Source organism: Accipiter gentilis, chromosome 21, assembly GCF_929443795.1.
Source record: "Accipiter gentilis chromosome 21, bAccGen1.1, whole genome shotgun sequence".
NCBI classification, from domain to species: domain Eukaryota; kingdom Metazoa; phylum Chordata; class Aves; order Accipitriformes; family Accipitridae; genus Astur; species Astur gentilis.
In genome coordinates, this window is record NC_064900.1 from 6,153,619 (window position 1) to 6,167,904 (window position 14,286).

Sequence of the window (14,286 nt, forward strand, 5' to 3'; positions counted from 1 at the left end):
CAATCAAGAGCACTTGAATAGAAAGTATTCAAATACTGGCATAGTTTAAAGTTCTTAGATTCTCCTCATTGTTTTAAAGACCATCAAAACTGATGTAGGTATCTGTTGTAACCTGGAAAGAGTAAAATTAATTTAATCAAACGATTGTGATGACGAGCCAATGATACTGTCATAATCAGATATTAATAACAGGTATTTGCCAGAGTATTTAATAAGTGTGTGTGTATATATATACGTTGCAGTGTAGGTACATACGTATGCATGTTTTCCAATGGACGGGTATAGAGAAAAGTATTCGGTGACACCGCGGTAAGAATATGTGCACGTGTGGGTTGTACTGATAACGGCTGTACGTGAAAGGCTGTTGGGGGAAAACGGGAGTCTCCTGTTGAGGAAACCAGCCAAGCCTATTGTATAGGGGTCATGTAACTTGAACATGTATAGATTTGTGTAACAAGCTGTGCAGTTGCCCATGGTTGAGAGAATAACTGTAGCCGTCTTTAGAGTTTATAGAAAACTGAAATGAAAACAAGTAATTTTGCGGATGCCATTGCTTCAGAATCACATATGCTGGTGTGTAATGCTACGTACGAAAGCATTATTTCATTACTGTTGAAGGAAAAAAGCCACTAATTCTTATGTCTGGTCTGGTATTCTGCCCTTGAGGCCTAGTTGTAACCTGGGTATAAAAATTCTGACTGCAATACTGAAAAGGCAGGTCCTGGTTGTTGAGCTGATGAAAATGGATGAAGAGCAGGTGTCCACACTGATTCTTTTAGTTCTCTCAGTTACTGTAATTTCCAAAGATGATGAACCATCTGTGGATGCTAACTGGCTAGCAAAGCTGTTCCTTAGTGACTTCTCCTGAAGAAATAGTAGATAATGGTGTTGGGTGATTCCTTTCTGCCAAAGGATCTGTCTCGCAGGGTTTAAAATGTTCCAATTTTTGTTACCCCTAGAGCAGGCAAGCTAAAGGAAGAGATTTAGACTGTAGTGTCATCTGTATTCAGCTGAAATCCAGATAGGCATCCCACAGCCTCCTGCACAATTGTTTGGGCAGAGTGACTTTAGAAATGCTGACGGTTAGAAAGCTTGGTTTCTAGTCAGGACGGAATTGATGTTTGTGCTCTGGGAAAGTAGCAGAAGAGGTGCTTGGTACTGTAACTGCAGAAGTGTAAAAGAAAATTCCTGCTCTTTATTTCCAGATGTATTTTCTGAAGTCCTTGAAAGATTTTTTAGGAGCTTCTGGATGTCCTGGTAACAGTGGTTCTTAATCATGCACTTTATCATTTGCCTTTGGCAAGAAAGCTCAATTCTTTCCTTTTGAATGTGGGACCTTGCCTTATTGCCTCAGGGAAGCATTACTGTAATGCATGTCACTTGAGGCTAATTCAACCTGCCACTTGGAAATTGCCCCTGGTGCAGGTTGTAGCAGTGCACCATTATCTCAAGCTATTTTTCGTCAGAACCAGACTGCATCTGTTCTGTATGATCTGCATAGCCTGCCAGTTTATTTTAGGTTAGCATGTGAGGTGGGGGATTTTTTACCTGTAAAGCCATGATTGGTTTGGCTTCCAGTTATGTGATAAGAGCCTTTCTTCCATGTCATACCAAAGCAGCCCTAGACATCTCAAGAGGTAGGTCCACAGCAGCTTAAACTGATCAATGTTGACGCCGCTCTGTTGCCATTCCTCCACTTGTACAGTTCTGTTGCCTCCTTAGCTCTAACCCCCAAGTTTCATGCCTGGACGTTGAGCTGCAGCTGGGGGTTGATGTGGCTAAAAACACATGAAAAAGAAATTTTCATTCAGCTGAAAGCTCCCCAAACCAGACATTTATCCAGTCCTGGCTCAAGGATGGACCTGGGGACGTGGGGCAAGGAGAGAAAAGAGATGAGGGAAGGGTGGGATTGTGTCAGCTTCAATTCAAATTACCTTACATCGTAGTGCAGCCACATTCTTAAGCTTCTGGAAATAATAACCCAGTGGTTTCAGCAAGATACAGCTGCGAGCATAGGGTATGATAGTTAAAGGAACCATGGCTTTGGAATTTACTTTCTCCACTGTTTTCCAAAACCTGCATTTTGGTACACATCAGAAACTCTGAAGATCACACACCTCAACCTTTCTATCCTTGAAAATGGAAAATGATATGAAGGCTTGATTAATTTCTTTCATGAGGTTTGATTGCTATATGTCATTAGAAGCAGATCAGGTGGGGGGAAAAAAAAAAAGAGAAAACATTTTTGTAAGCAGTAGGGAATTCTCCCCTTTGAAAAAGAGCTAAAACTCCATTAAGATTTCAGCCAGCTTTAAATTAAAAATTGTGTCTGAAAATAATCTATAATGTATCTTGAGTGCCAGCGAGGCATGTCAGCGCACTATCAACACAAGTTTCTTCTATGTACAGCCTGTGATGTGGATCCTATATCTTCAGTCACAGTGTTGTTATACTACGCGTGCTGGTGTGAGAATGGGCATCAAATTAACGCTTGGCCTTCTGCTGATCATAAAAAGCCAGTCTACCACATACCATGTGGCTGACTGGGGCAAAGTGAATGGAGCAGATGACTGCTGGATCCTAAATACTACAATGGCTTTGTACGCGAGCTAACTTGACCTAACACTTTGTACCATCAGTAGTCCCGTTGCAATAGGTTTGCTTACACTCCAAAAAGTTTCACTTGTTAAGTTTCTGTAGGACAGGCCCTTAATAACATGCCTCCAGGGGGAGTGGGTCTTCTTTCCCCTGTCCCTGCGCCACTGAATGTTGGTACTTTACTACTTCTGCCCCCGCTGAGCACCAGTCCTTGAGTATGATGCTGGGAAGGGGGGAGTTCCAAAGTAAAGCTAGCAGCTCCGCTATGTGGGCAGTAACAAACAGCAGACCGTTCGGTTTCACTGAGTTTTGAACGTTTGAGGGGACATGGGGATGTGCAGCATGCAGCCTGAAATCATGCTTTATTTTTCCTGCAAGATTTTTATGTCAAGTCCACATGGATGAGATTTGTGGCTGTCCTCTGCAATTGGTACTCCCACTGCAAAGCCTTTGGAGAAAAATCCTTTGCTGGTGTATCATGCTTTTGGTAGGGTCTGTATTGGAGTTCCAGCCAACTGTTTCTAAAGGTTTTTGCTTCATGTGAGATCTTAAAGGTCCTTTTCTCTTCTTCTTTTAGGGAACTAGAGGGATTGACACGTCCTTTACATCCTGCATTTACTCTGACCACAGTCCCTCCCTGTTCTCGCAAGCGGAGCTCGGCCCTGCTTCCCTTCCTGTTGATTCCCAGTCAGCTACATGGTAAGTTTTCATTATCTCTAGACTTGTTGCCACAAGGTAAAATTCTGGCAGACTCTCTCTAAAATCCATTAGCACTGGGCATTGAGGGCAGAGTACTTCATGCCCATCAAAGATCGTTCGGTTGTATTCCAGGCTGACTGCAAGGAAAGGAAGATAGTATTGAATTAGCATTGGAGCTGAACTTCAGCATAGATTGTTATAGGAATAAAATATGAAGTAAAATATGTGACAGAATTAAATCCATCAGTTCTAATAAAGGAAACAGAAGAAAGCAAAGAAATATTGGACCCTTAAATCCCATTAACCAGGCCAGAGAGAGAATGTGTTAAAAGGGAGCTGCACAGTATCTTTTTTCATTGTTTGATGAAATAATCTTTTTCACCCTTTAAGTGGTGTGTTTAAAAATCCTGGTATTTCTGAAACAAAGAGAATACACAGCCACCGAGCTAGCTGGTTTTTATACCTTCCTTTTCTGAGTATTGTCCTTCAGTACAATACAGAGCCATTTCTTTGTTCTCACAAGCTAGCAGTTAAATTGTATGTAAATGTATGCAAATTAGATGCTGTCTAATAAAGAGAGTCATTAGATGGAAGAAATATTTAGTTTGGGGGGGGGGAAGAAAGAAAAGAAAGCAGGTGTATTTTGCAATAGAAAAATGTAAGATTGCAAAAGCTCCTCAAACTTTGGGTGAGGGCTTTTTATAAAGCCATTAAAATATTTTCTAAAAGACTTGCGCTACTCTTGGTCCTTTTTTCTGCACATTTTTTTATGTGTATATATATGTACAGTTCTGTGATCTTTTCTTACAGCACAGCCAATCTGAGTTTTATATACATACTTGAACAGACATGTAAATATTGTATTCATAAATATTTGATTTCTTTAAATCATTTAGCTATGAATTTACACATGTGTACCTTGTGTTAGGGTGTGTTTTTTGCTTACTGAGTATGTACAGGTGGAATCCATGTGGTAAATTTTATTTTCATGGATTGATTTATTCATCGTACACTCTGACTGGATACCTTCTCACTAAATCATCTTCCTCCATTTTATCAATCCCCTCCTCAACAGTTTTAAAGCGGCTTTTTTTTTTTTTTTTCCTTTGCATTTTATTTATTCACTAAATCTCAGTGCCAGGTATGTTTCCATTCTTTCACTTCCATTTTCTACTAAGTAATCCCTTTTGAGGTATGGACCTGATTTAAGCCTGAAGCAGGCGTGACCTTTCTAAACACGATGAAGTCAGAGCTTTACTGTCAGGTGTCAGAGCACTAAGATGCTAGGAATGTGAAGCTTTGGGTCATCCAAAGGTGGAGATTCCACACCTGTGGATGAAGCACTCGGCATCCTTCTAGGCTCTGAAAGATTTAAAATTGATTAACCTTATCTTCTTGCCACTTCTAAGGAGATAAAATTTGAGACTTTAATCTCTCTACTTTAGAATCTGTAGTCCTGCTCTTTCAGCTCTTCTGTTTGGGTGGATTAGTATACATAGATGACATGGCTCAATTATTTTGAAGTCATTGCTGTATTTTGTTTGTGATGGTCAGTTATCATGGTTCAGGCAGGCGAGCCGCTATCTGTATGTCGACTGGCATATTTTTTCTGTTGCAGTTTTGCAAGTCTGGAAGTCTAAAGGCATATATGTATATGTGTATAAAATATATGTATATAAAAATAATGTTGTTTAAATATTTACATATAAAGCCAAGGGATTGGCTTCCTTCCCAGAATTACTGGAACTACCTTCCCCAGGAACATTTGGACTTGAAAAAATCTCTACAGCAACACTTTTCTTCTGCAACTACACAACTTGTGAAATGAGTGACTAGTTCTGCACCCTTTGCTGTTCATACAGATTCTTTAGCTTGGGGTCATGGAGAGGCCTCTGTGCATGGGTAATACATTTCCAGTTAATTATGGTAAGATTCTCTTTTATTGCTCTTTCCCCCCACATTTTCTCATTGGCTTATTTTACAAGAGAGCATTTATGAGAGGAACTCTAGCACAGTGGGAGTATTTTTGTCACTGTGCTAGGACAGGTCCATGCAACGTGCTGCATCTGGGCCACGTGCAGTCCAGAGGCAGCGATTCCCGTCTGGAGAGCTGCAGGGCACACAGAATGATTCCTTCGAATGAATTGGCTCCCCGGTTGCCCAGTGTCCCGACTGTACTGGCTGAGCAGTCAGCAGAGAAGCCGTAACGTGTGTCTGCTACCCAGTGGGAAGTGTAGGCAGGGTTGTTGTAGGGAGATGGTGGAGGGTTGGCAGTGAATATTTCAGGGGCTCGTAAAGGTAGAATAGATGATGTACGGTGGGGATTAGCTCTGTGAGGAATGCGAGGAAAATCTGAGCTATAATGTGAGGATGCTGGAGAGAGATAAGGTTAATAAAGTGAGGAGAAACACAGGGTATAGTGGTGACTAAGAGGGATGAGGCCAGATTAGTAAACAGAGAATGTTGGTGGTTTACGCTCTCACTTGGGGCACCGCTCTTCTCGGCTGGCTGGCATTGAGCTTCCTAGGAGAACTGAGTCACTAGTGATGTAGACATTTAACATTGATGTTTTCATACAGTTTGCAATCTTGCTAGGTGTATCTACACAGGTTCTTCAGATTTTGGGAAGTGGTTGCTAGTCCTGAAACCCAAATTGGGAGTTTTACACTGGAGATGGGAGAGGCTGACGTTCAGAAAAAGTACTTTCTGTGTCTCGCATTCTTGAACAGGATGCAAAACATACATATAGACAAGAATGACGCTCAAATGGGGGACGAGTGATGCAGGCTTAGGGGCAGGAATCTGTGTTCCTCTCCAGACTTCCTGTGGTCTGGAGTAATTGTTCAGAGCAGGAGAGAATTCAGTGCCTATGTACTTTTGGGGATATGCGTCTTACTACCTTGCCCATCTTGACAATACCAGTAATATAGCTTTCCTACCCTTGAAGTACATTGCGAGGATTATATGCATTAAAAGATGTGAGGCTTCTGTATCCTGTGATAATGAATCCAAAAGCAGTACTGTAGACAGATGTGGGAATCGGACCAGTGGTCCATCTGGTCAAGCGTCGTCCTGTTAAACGTCTTCAGCTGCAGCAGAGGGAGGCACAAGAAATCCCAAGTTGTAACAGTGGAACAACCAATATTTTCACTAGTGATCTGGAAAGCAAATGAGAATTTTTTTGAAGTTGTATTTCTCAGGAGCTTGTGCATCTTTAAAAAAAATAGTTTTAAGAAATAAAATATGCCGCACTAAACTAATCCTAGAGCTAACGAACAGGCATTGGGACTAGCAGCTTTTGCTATTACCTACTGCTTATTATTGTTATTATTATTATTTCTTTTTAATTATGCAAAGTGCTAATCAGTTTGATTATGCACAGTGCTAATCAGGTTAATTATGCAAAGTGCTAATCAGTTATTCTCTAAGCACACGAGGAGAGCAGAGGTGCTGGCAGTGAATGGTGGTTCTAGATGGGGGTAGTCACGGCAGTCATTCCTTATTAAAAGAGGAGTAGGTGAGATGACAGGGGTTTTTGCTTCCATTAAAAAGTAAATTAAAAAAAAAAAGCAAGCCATGAGGGTGATAGTTCTGGTGGGGTAATGTCTTCTTTCACAGCAAGGCAGACTTTTTTTCCAAGCCAGCTCATGCTGTTGGATAATTTCTGTAGGAGTTTGAGTGCACTAATTTGGCCAAATATGTTGCAGAGGAGTCTTGTAATGGGTGGGGTACAAGTTGCCCCCTCTTGATAAGTCGGGATGCATAACTAGAAAATCACAAATTAAGGGAGTTTGCTCAATCTTAGCGTAGAGTCACCTTTTAAGCACTGGTAGGTAGGATACTGATAATGCAACATGAATGGCACTTGATCCTATGTTTGTATGGTGGAAGGTACTGCATGAGCATACAAAATGTGTTTCTTTCAGTATAATGCCTTTACAAGCTGTAAGAATGTAGGGTGCCTTATCAGTGGAACATACGTTAGGCTGTGTTTCCTCTTCCTCTTTAGCACTAAATTATAAACTAGAATTTTGTGTTCCTGTGAAACAGGATCTGTTTTCAGTAAGCTATGTTCTTCTGATAATTACCAAAGATTCAGTGTCTCTCTTACTGTGCTCAGTGTCTAACATCTAACCAGTATTCCTTATTTGATTATGTTTCAGTGTTGGTGTGGGATACATAAGCATTACTTTTTTCAGTTAGTAATGGAGATGACATTCCCAGAGCAGAGAGCTACTTGCTCATAAAAGTTTTGGGTAAAGGATATTAAGAGGTTTTTTAAGTCATTAAAACAAAAGGCTGCTCCTGTATAAGGCCATCAGTACTAGAAGGTTACTGCACCAGCGATGCAAGACAAAATTTCCTTGAGAAATTAATCACTGAAGGTGCTTGCTTACGGGGGTGTAGTGACAGTCTTCAAGTATATTTAAGGTAGGAAGTAAAGCAAAGCATCAGTAACTTAGGGCTTAAACCAGAGCCTGAAAATTAATAGTATTGCCTTCTTGGCTTTGTGTCTACTCCACAAGACACTGACCATCAAACCAAGTTTACTCCCAGATGCGTGCTCACAAATACTCATCTATTCTTATAAATTCATTCTGGTGTTAGAAAGCTAGACGTACTAATGGTCCACCATCAAGTCTAGTGCCTTAGATCTGGAGGAGGGGAGCATGTGACGCAAATATTTTAAGCGAGAGGGAGATACACCAGTGTCCTGAGACTTCAAATGCTTTCCTGGCTGATCAGAATCCTCTGAAGTTAACGCACAGCTTCCCATAAACTGATGGTGAATCAGGTCACTGCTACCTCTAGGTGCTGCTCCAAAAGAACTTGATCTGTATGCCTCAGACCTGAATTTGACTTGAAGTAGTCCATTCTGCAGCCAGGCTGCTTCCATAGATTTACCATTTTGCTTTCATTTATTGTCAGTGGCTCCAGTGCCTGTTTACTCTTTCAGTGCTCTCCACTCCTCCCTCATCGGCTCTTTGATGGGACGCAATAGCAGAGTGTGTATGATCTACCAAAATGGGGAAAACTCCGACTTCTTCATGTGATCCCTTGGCATCACGTAGCCTTGCAGGAAGCAGATGCTTATTTAGATTGCTGTACGGACAGAAAAGTGGCAGGCACGCACGTTCTGGATTATTTCTCTGTCTTTTGGAGACTGGGCATATTATATCAAAAGGGAATTAGTTTGGAAGTTACTGTGATGCTTTAGGTATGTTCTTTGCTACCATCCACATGTTTTCAAAAGGGAGTTTAATCTGGAAAGAAAACCCCAAAGTTTTCGTGTTCCTATGAGTGTTTCTCCTCAGTATTTAAAAGCTGGTGTAGATAGAGTCAGGGGACCCTTGAAAGGCCAATAGCATAAACCACACACCATAGTATTTGCACGTTAGAAATGTAAATCTACCTGAGGCATAATCATAACCTCTGTTGAATTTCACCATCTTGGATGGCTTGCCTTCTGATGAATTGGGGACCTGGAAAGTCAGAAAACTTGTGTTTTGCTCCTGTTTCTACTGCTTTCTTTGTAACCCTGCTAAATTGCATTACCTTGCTCTGCTTTGTTTTTTCTTGACGGCAAAGTATGAGTGATGATACGGACCTAACAAGGGGTCACAGTTTGAAAGGCAAACGTATTGTTTGCAAAGTGCTTTGATATCTCTGGTTTAAAGGGGTTATGGAAATGCAGTGTACTATGGGGAGTTATCTGTGTTATTAAGAAGCATCAACAAATCTTGTGATACGTGTAAATGAGTGCAAGATAGCCCCAAAATAGTTCGTGTATTCCTAAAAAGTGAAACGTAGATGGAGAAAACTCAGTTGCCTTGACGTGAGGCTAATGGCTTAGCAACAAATGAAGAAACCCCAATAAAGAAGTCTGTGCCTCCTGCGCTTTGAGAAGCGTGTCTCGAGTGAACAGAGAATTCATTTGCTTGTATGGCAGAAAGTCATTGCTTCAAAACTCCTTCTGCATCTTCCTGAGGAGCTGGTCTTCAGAGGTGCAGGCTAACTGCTACTCAACTCTGTAGGAGCCGAGTCTGCTCATTGGCATTCACAGAACTGGGAGCTGGTGGGGAATTAATAACAAAAAGATTTTAAACGTTCAGCCTGACCTTTCAAAGTTACTGACCTGCATTCAGGTTACAAATACACAGCAATTTTCTCTTGAGCTGCAAAGACTCGAAACGTTAAATCAGTAACTCGATCAGACTAGCAGCCCTTTTCCTCTCTGTTTGCTCGTGCCCAGCTGCCACGACTGGAGTAAAGGAACAAGAAAACTATCTAAACACATCCATATCTTACTGTGACACAAGCACTTGGAAGAAGCCCCACTGACATAAACTAACACAAAGTGACACTTTGTTTAAGAAGTTGTTTTGAATGTCTTCTCCCATTGATCTTCTGCAAGGGAGATAAATAAACACTGTGTGTGGTGCAGCCGGGCTGAGTATTTTTGCTCCTGCGAGTGTTTATACATTCTCTGGTGGTTGTTTGTATTGCTGTTTGTTGACTGTAAATTCCAGACCTGTATGTTTGTAATGTATACATTTACAGGAGCGGTGCAGTTTTGGGAGTATGGTCAGGGTAGTGCTTTTTATGAACACAACCAGATGAATAGTGGGTGGGTTTTTTTCCTCCTTCCAGAGGAGTGAATTAGTCTTTGTGCGCCCAGTGAAGGAGAGGGCTGCGATGGCAGGAGCTTTAGTTAAGCAGGACCTTCTGTGCTCAGAGTAATGCAGGTAGGTGTGCGAGGAAAGCCACGCAGAACTCGTCTGGTAGGAATCCAGTTAGTTTAGCCTTTCATCTAATTAAGAAACGGGTCCCTTGGGCTCTCGGTTTGTTCGGCGATGATGAGGATGAGGCATGTTTTCTTTCCGGAGGAAGTGACTGAAGTTGTTACAGATGACAAAATTCCTGGTGGCGGAGACCCCTCCTGCCCCTCTGTTCCTGTTTCACAGTTCTCTTCCCTTGTCTTTGAACAGACTCTTCCCTTTTTCGCTTGCTGTTGTTGTCAGCATCTCAGTCCCTAGGACGGTGGGAGTGTGTAGAAGATTTTTGGGACCTGATGCAGGCACTTCTTCGTCCAGCGAACTGAACGGGCATAGCTTCCTGAACATAATGTTATCTGTAGGAGGAGCTCAGCTTAATCAGTCACCGTTTCTCCCATTAGGTGGAATTTTCCTCGAACCTGTGCTTCTGTCGTGTTTGTGCAAGTTAAAATTATGTGTTTCTGATGTTCTGAATTGTTTAAAGCCTGCCTAGTGTTTTCCTTTTTGCTCTCTCATGCACATTATCTGCGTTTATTAGATGGAGTCTTTGCTGTCTTGCAGTTACCATTACAACAACCTCTCTCATTTGCTTATAAGTTTTACTGAGTTTTAACCATTTGTAGTTAGTTTTATTAGCTTTAAACATAATTTTTGCAGACAGCTGAGTGTGCTGTTTACAAATATGATGCTTGAGGGAAAATTCTTGGGTTTGCCCATGCTCAAATATTCTGATAACATCTTCTAAGGGTTCTTGTGCCTTCACGGTTTCGAATGATGCTTTGAAAAAAAAAAAAAAAAATCAACTGAATAACTTTTGTGACAGGGAGGTATTTTTTCCTTTTCTTCTTGACACTTGTGCATCTCGCCACCTGACAATAGCTGTTCCATGAAAATAAGGAGGACCTACTACCATTATCAGCTTCTTAATTAACTTAAGAGGCAGAGGTCTGTCTGGTGGGCCTGAAGGTTGCCATACTGTTGATGACCACAAAGCACTGATATGTTGGTGTGTAGCAGATTCTTGGTTTCACTTGGCTATTTGAAAATCCAGGGAATTAAATACACTTTAAAAAGGTGAAAGAATATTTCACTTATCTAAAGTCAAATCTGTGAATACTAGAATTAAAGTTGACAGAGCAGCCTTAATTTAACTTCCCTGTGCCTTTCCACTTTTTAATTATGTGATCATATGCTGTTTTCTGTGGGAACCAGTCTTCTCATAGTACACCTAATATGGACCTGGTCTGAGGTTGAAAAGAGGTTCTTTAGTAAGAGGCTGTTTTCTTTAAGATCAATTGCCTCACTTACTGCAAACACTGGAAAATGTTTAATATATGAGGCAGGAGATAGCAGAAAAAGAAAGGGTGCTCTTATTCTCAAGATTACGGTGAGACCAGGCATGTGCTTAAAGCAAAAAAATGTGCTTGAATTGAGTTGCTTGTAAAATCAGACATTTTTAGATGGGTTACGAAGCAAGCTAGTATTTCTGCTTTCTCTTACCAGTTCACTTACTCGTTTTAACCCTTTGCTATTTCTACCTTTTAAAACATTCTATTTATTTTCCTTTAAAGAAAAAAAAAAAAAGTCAATACCAGTAGTAACAGCTTACCCTCGCCTTGCCTTCTTTCTCATCACTTTGCTGGTATACGAAAGACATTCTTTTTTTCCTTTTTTTTTTTTTTTTTTCCTCCTCCCCATAAAATAGCATTTTCCAGGATTTTGACTTTCAGTTGGTAGGAAGTGCACTATGTTCCACATTATTCACTGACAGAAGTGCACACAACTCTTCCTGACACTTTTGACAGTTTAGTTGGAGATGCTGCTCTAAGTAGAATGTGTCTGTCTGTAGCCAGGTCCGTTTTCTAAGCACTGGGAATTCAGCTGTTTTCTTGTGAATTCTTCTTTTCATATTTTATTACTATGAAGAGAACACAAAGAGTTCTTGTTTCTTTCTTCCTCTCTCTCTTTTTTTTTTTTCCCCTCCAGTTGACACAATCAGTATTATTTGAAGGAAAAAATTACACACAGAATGGGAAATAGGGTGGGAAAATGTAATAGGATCTGCAAATCTTTTCTGTCTTGTCTGAGTAAATGAGAGCTGATGAGAGATGCAGCACAATGAGGGCTAGGGAATGCTAGCTGAACTGGTATATAAAGATTGTTTCATTTTGCTTCATTTCATTTTACTGTATTGAATTTGAAAGGGAAAATTGCAGCGGACATGAAAGTTTGCTGTGGAAACACCTTGGGTTGCTGTACCCTTGACGTGAACCTGGGCAAACATGAAAAGGAATGTTAAATAAAGTGGTGTATGAATTGTGTAGGTGTGCTTCTGAAGCTACTTTTTGAAGAGTGTCCTTTCACTAAGAGTGGCCCTGCCTCTAGGGTTATTCTGCTGCTTCTGTTTTTAATCTCTTTTATTGTCCACTTAAGTTACCAATTTGGGAAAGGTGTCACTGTGGGGTTTTTTGTGGTGGGGTTTTTTGGTTTGGGTTTGGGTTTTATTGGTTTTGGGTTGCTTTTTTGAGCCAAAACCATACTGATTTTCTAGCATACATTTTGCAAGATTATGTGGCAACATCATTTTTGCATGCAGACTTTCAAGAAGACTGGAAGGACATTATTTCTTCCCCCATTTATGACCACCCTAAAGGTTCATCTCACCTTTTCAAATGAGTATTACGCAGGCTAGGACAGAACTTAGGTGAACTTGTTTCTAGGTAGCATACTACTACAGCAATGCACTCATTAGTAGACAATTTCACCTTGTGCGTTACAAGCTGTAGGGCTTTCATCCAACCAGTGACTGCACAGCACTTGCTGGAAGGAGGATCTGTAGTTAAAATCAGGTGTGAGTCAGCTTAATCTGAAAAGTCGGGTTTTTTTGCAAATTACTGTGCTACTTCAGTCATGGATAATTCCCCCCAAATGGGCAAGGTAGGATTCCCCCACCCCCCCTCCAAGTCTAAGTCAGTCGTGGAGGTCTGAAATAATGCAGCATGAACAGCAAACATTCCTGCATAAAGTCTCTGACAACACAGATTGTAAGATTTGAGACTCCTGTAGGAGCCACTACTCTTGGGAGATATATTTGATGATAAAACATATAAAGATTAAGCTTTTTTTCTAATCTAAATAAACAAATTGTAACGTTCAGAAGTAAGATTCAACGTCCTGTCTTCAGAGTCCGGGTGGTGTGATTCCCAAGGCAGGTTCATGTCATGAGCAGATTTAAGGCTCTTCCCTTGGAAAAGTTTTTTTAACTTCTGGATTTTTGAGATAGGCATATTTGGCAAGAAGTTTGCTTTGTACACTCATTCCCTTACCAAAGTCCCCGAGGCTGAAGAGGCTGGGATAGTGTAGGTGGGCATGGGAAGACAAATGAAGGGGGATGGTTTTACTTTTCTCCAAGCAAAAAGGATGGGATGGTTTAATGACATTGTGTAATACAGCTCTTCTGCCACTCTGAGGGCAAGGGAGAGATTGGGTAATTTTTTAATTAACAACCCCCCTCCAAGCCACTACTAGAGAACACCTCTCCCTCTCAATCGAGACCTGGCAAGTGCAAGGGTATCCGCAGGGAAGTGAGTGTCTCTGGATGTGACTCATTCCAAGGAGCATCTCTTGAGCTCAGTATCTGAAAACTGAGTGTCGTTAAGTGCCATGGATTCATGTTGCTAGTTTAAGCACAATCCATTTTTTCCCTGGCTGTGTGGTTATGGAGGTGGAAGGGTTTCTTTTTTTTTCTCCAGGTAGACTCCATAGGCTCAGACAGGTAAATCTCGGATAACAGACGAAAAGTGAAGAAAAGCGATGAAAACAAAAGTTCTTCCCCCTCTAGGAGTGGGTAGCGCACAGAAAGAGGGAGGCAATGTTCCCAATATGATGAGTAGATATAATGGCTATGCAGCATTAAGAACAGATCTGAGAATTTAAAAGCTGGTTGAAATCCAGAACGGATTGGGGTTTTTTGGGGGTGGGGTAGGGAGGAATGCTGTACGGCAACCAATCTTTTCTGCACATTATTCTAGTCTAAGGCTTTATGCTGTGCAGTCTGAATAGCTATCCTCTCTCATATACAATAATAATTCAAGGAATATTCTTTTTAGCAGAATAAACAAATTTTTGCTGCTTGACATGTGAAATGCTTGTACTAGTAAATTCCACAGACAGCTTCTTCCCCCCCAATATTGTTTTGTCTGATTATACAACC

The 14,286-nt window shown here is 41.0% G+C and overlaps 1 protein-coding gene across 1 annotated transcript in view; it reads left to right on the top strand.

Moving 5' to 3' along the window:
* ZBTB20 (zinc finger and BTB domain containing 20) overlaps positions 1–14,286 on the top strand; it is a 458,636-nt gene that overhangs the window by 95,090 nt on the left and 349,260 nt on the right. The window contains exon 3 of the mRNA XM_049824981.1: positions 3,176–3,297. The gene's annotated coding sequence lies outside the window, so the exon portion shown is untranslated. The remainder of the gene's footprint in view (positions 1–3,175; positions 3,298–14,286) is intronic.